Source organism: Schistocerca piceifrons, chromosome 8, assembly GCF_021461385.2.
Source record: "Schistocerca piceifrons isolate TAMUIC-IGC-003096 chromosome 8, iqSchPice1.1, whole genome shotgun sequence".
NCBI lineage: Eukaryota > Metazoa > Arthropoda > Insecta > Orthoptera > Acrididae > Schistocerca > Schistocerca piceifrons.
In genome coordinates, this window is record NC_060145.1 from 125,575,869 (window position 1) to 125,581,079 (window position 5,211).

Here is a 5,211-nt window from a genome sequence, read left to right on the forward strand (position 1 = left end):
AGCAGATTACCTGGACAGGGACGCCGTCGCACGGTAAGAACGCTGCAATTTGAGGAAGCTGTCTTGCAGCATGTGGAGCAGGATCCTTCAATCAGTGCGGTTCTTCGTTAATGTGTGTGTCGGTATTGTTGGGGACTGTTTAATTGGGCCCTATCTGCTACCTAAGCCATTAAATGGCAGGCACTATTACAATTTTATCGCCAGAGCATTGCCAGAATTGCTGGAAGACGACCCGCTCCCTACAAGACAGCAAATGTGGTTCCAACATGACGGGGCGCCGGCATATTTCGGTCGTCGTGTGCGTCGATTCCTGGAGCGGCGGTTCCAAGAAACGTGGATTGGCAGAGGTGGTCCTGTACCATGGCCGGCTCGATTCCCAAATATGTCCCCTCTGGACTTTTTTGTGTGAAGCTAGATGCGCAACCCTGTTTACGCAACTCCTGTTGCATCAGAAGAGGATCTAGTTGCCCGGATAGTAGCAGCAGCAGAAACAATTCATTATACTCCTGGGGTTTTTGCCCATGTCAGACAGAACATGATCCGACGGTGTAACCTTTGTTTACGTGTCAATGGAGGCATTTTTGAAAATGTACTGTAATTGAAATTGGGTTGTGGTAATGTGTTGTCTCTTGGTCATGTTGTTGTTGTTGTGTTCTTCAGTCCTGAGACTGGTTTGATGCAGCTCTCCATGCTACTCTATCCTGTGCAAGCTTCTTCATCTCCCAGTACCTACTGCAACCTACATCCTTCTGAATCTGCTTAGTGTATTGATCTCTTGGTCTCCCTCTACGATTTTTACCCTCCACGCTGCCCTCCAATGCTAAATTTGTGATCCCTTGATGCCTCAAAACATGTCCTCCCAACCGATCCCTTCTTCTAGTCAAGTTGTGACACAAACTTCTCTTCTCCCCAATCCTATTCAATACCTCCTCATTAGGTACGTGATCTACCCACCTTATCTTCAGCATTCTTCTGTAGCATCACATTTCGAAAGCTTCTATTCTCTTCTTGTCCAAACTGGTTATCGTCCATGTTTCACTTCCATACATGGCTACACTCCATACAAATACTTTCAGAAACGACTTCCTGACACTATACTATAGTCTATACTCGATGTTAACAAATTTCTCTTCTTCAGAAACGCTTTCCTTGCCATTGCCAGTCTACATTTTATATCCTCTCTACTTCGACCATCATCAGTTATTTTACTCCCTAAATAGCAAAACTCCTTTACTACTTTAAGTGTCTCATTTCCTAATCTAATCCCCCCAGCATCACCCGATTTAATTTGACTACATTCCATTATCCTCGTTTTGCTTTTGTTGATGTTCATCTCATATCCTCCTTTCAAGACACTGTCCATTCCGTTCAACTGCTCTTCCAAGTCCTTTGCTGTCTCTGACAGAATTACAATGTCATCGGCGAACCTCAAAGTTTTTACTTCTTCTCCATGAATTTTAATACCTACTCCGAATTTTTCTTTTGTTTCCTTTACTGCTTGCTCAATATACAGATTGAATAACATCGGGGAGAGGCTACAACCCTGTCTCACTCCTTTCCCAACCACTGCTTCCCTTTCATGCCCCTCGACTCTTGGTCATAAAAAAATGGAAAAGTGTTTGTTGGTTTAATTAATATGCCTCCAGAGAAATCTTCCTCTACCGGTTTAAATATTCCTCATAGGAAAAAATGACATTAGGGAAAAATATTTGTTTTGATGCCCCCTACAACCTCCCAGAGTTTGTCGGTTTAAATACTTTTCACCCTGTATGCGCTGTACAATGACATAACTTTGGAGGCACATGCAGTAGTGTGTGGATACTATCTGCAAGCAGTGTTGCGAATAGAGTTGGTAGTAAAGAAATAAATAAATTGAAACGTCGTATCATATGCTGAAGTTTTACTGCATGAACGCGAAAAAGTAGTAAACGACAAATTTTTTCACTCCTTTGTCATGTTGTGGGGGGTGGATGCACCGGCGTAACGCTGAGAGCCGGCCCGCCAGGCGGGGACATTAGAGCATAGAGGGCTGTGAGACGGCGTCAGCCAATTGCACAGTGACCGACCCCTCTCCAGGATGACAACGCGGCGGCTGTGCCGTCTACACGAAGAGGACATAAGCGCCGCGCCGACTGGTCGCGGCCTAGATCTACGAGTTCTACAGAAGCATCAAGACCAGCGACCTGGATAGAAGCATCCACCATTACTTAGCTTGTATTGGAATCGTCATAGTGAAAGACATTGATTACATCACATGTCACCCTTTGCTTGCGACTCGTCAGTGTTTCTCAAAGTTACGTACTGTCATTTATTTTCTGTAGTGAAAAATTAACACCATTCGTTTGAATTGTTGTCTAGCGATCCGAGGAAGCAGGTTTCCTAGACACCCAATATTTGACGAGCTGGTAGGGTACTATAGTGGAGGGTCTCACCGAGAAAAAGTTTCGTAAAGGTTTATACGTATGTGTAAAGTTTGTTGCATATCGCTCAGTAGTTTAATTCTCGCCCTTTGCTCGCGACTCGTATTTCTCAAAGTTACGTACTGTCATTTATTTTCTGTAGTGAAAACTCATAAACACCATTCGTTTGAATTGTTGTCTAGCGATCCGAGGAAGCTGGTTTCCTAGACACCCAATATTTGACGAGCAGGTAGGGTACTATAGTGGAGGGTCTCACCGAGAAAAAGTTTCGTAAATGTTTATACGTATGTGTAAAGTTTGTTGCATATCGCTCAGTAGTTTAATTCTCGCCCTTTGCTCGCGACTCGTATTTCTCAAAGTTACGTACTGTCATTTATTTTCTGTAGTGAAAACTCATTAACACCATTCGTTTGAATTGTTGTCTAGCGATCCGAGGAAGCTGGTTTCCTAGACACCCAATATTTGACGAGCAGGTAGGGTACTATAGTGGAGGGTCTCACCGAGAAAAAGTTTCGTAAAGGTTTATACGTATGTGTAAAGTTTGTTGCATATCGCTCAGTACTTTAATTCTCGCCCTTTGCTCGCGACTCGTATTTCTCAAAGTTACGTACTGTCATTTATTTTCTGTAGTGAAAACTCATTAACACCATTCGTTTGAATTGTTGTCTAGCGATCCGAGGAAGCAGGTTTCCTAGACACCCAATATTTGACGAGCAGGTAGGGTACTATAGTGGAGGGTCTCACCGAGAAAAAGTTTCGTAAAGGTTTATACGTATGTGTAAAGTTTGTTGCATATCGCTCAGTACTTTAATTCTCGAGACCTTGATGAAAAAATTCAGGGTATATCTGCGCTGTCAGATCGCTGCCCCAAGGAAGGCACATAGCGTTTCTAACTGTAATATTTTTCTTGTTGTGTTAAAGTCTTAGCCTGAGATTATACCTCTTAATGAGTAGATGATGACAGTATTTTAAATTGAGTCAGTAACTAAGCGAAATATCGAGATTCAGATTTTTGTTTCCTCCGGAAGCCGTTAGAAAGAAAGTCTGCAGCTGATATTGCGTTCCGGGATGGCGGTTTAGCGACACGCTTACTTGAACTGCGAGATTTTCCCTTGAGTTACTGTAAATTACTACCTGTAACTTCCTCCCAGATTAAAACTTTGTACCGGACCGAGACTCGAACTCAGGACCTTTGCCTTTCGCGGGCAAGTGCTCCACCGACTGAGGTACCCAAGCACGATTGACGCCCCACCCTCACATCTCTACTTCTGCCAGTACTTCGCTCCTTCCTTCCAAACCTCACAGGCGGAAGTAAAGCTGTGAAGACGGTACGTGAGTCGTGCTTGAGTAACTCAGTCGGTGGAGCAGTTGCCCGCGAAGGGCAAAGGTCCCGGCTCGGCGCGCAGTTCTGATCTGCCAGGAAGTTTCATATCAGCGCAAATTCCGCTGCAGAGTGAAAATTTTATCCTGGAAATTAGTGGCTGTCCACATAGGAACCTTCCTTCTAGAGAATTTAACGGGGAACGATGACAAAGCATGTAGGCAGCTGCCTGACGTCATCTCGGTGAACTCAGTTCTACAAAGACATCACAAGTAAGTGGCGTTCCCGACTACACGGAATTGTGATCAGCATAATTCCAAAGAGTAGGCTTCATTAGCACTGTCACAGTCGCAACTTGTTGTTAGAACGCAAATAGTTAATTACTATATTCTTATTAATATTGTAATACAACACTGAGAAGAAACTTTGATTTTTCGTTTGTTCAGATACTCGTTAGGATCGATTTCTCCCATGAAGCTGAGAGCCGCGTTCAGCGTTGTTGGTCAGAGCTCAGCTGAATGTGGAGCATTGAAAGGAATGATTTTTACTTTGTTTTGGCCGGCCAGGGTGGCCGAGCGGTCCTAAGCGCTACAGCCTGGAACCGCGCGACCTCTACGGTCGCAGGTTCGAATCCTGCCTCGGCCATGGATGTTTGTGACGTCCTTAGGTTAGTTAGGTTTAAGTAGTTCTAAGTTCTAGGGGACTGATGACCTCAGATGTTAAGTCCCATAGCGCTCAGAGCCATTTGAACCATTTACTTTGTTTTGCGACATGTCTGTGTTATATATGATCCTTCCAAGTGCCGTCGCAGCGTGTAGCAAAACGAGGGCGATACAAGAGTGAGGGTTAACTGGCCACAGTTGGCAATTGGGGTTCTGCTGTGGCAGTAAGTTTTACGACCGTGGTAGCGGACAACATTTCGGAGAGGAATGAACAGATGAAAGAAAATGAAACAAGAAAGTTCCTAGGGTCGATAGCTTTAACTTTGCGACTGTGGGATGATAACACTGAAGCTGACGCGATACTATTAAAAATGAAGTACGATAGCGCAAAAATTATTGCGCACTGAAAGAAAGAAATCTTTTGTGATAACTAGCGCTTGGTCATTACAGGCTCGCGATATAAATATCCCAAGTGTTAGCGAACATTGCACTACGCTATTAGTCTGCTGCAGAGGTCACCAGACTTTTTTCACAGCAGGTCAGATAACTGGCAAAATGACGAGCGCTCACCGCATCATCATTCTGTACAGTGCTTAAAAGCCAGAACCAAAGCTCTGAGGAAAAGGGCGAAAAACTAAATTCAGCGTTCCATGTTAATCATGGGTGAGTGACATGTAATGCACGAAAAAGGACAATTAAGAAATTTAGTTATTTATTTATTTATTTACTAAAATGTTATCAGAGAAGGTAGAGTTAGCAAAAATGTAGGTACATCAGATCTAGTGCGCTTGTATCCGAATCTCACAAA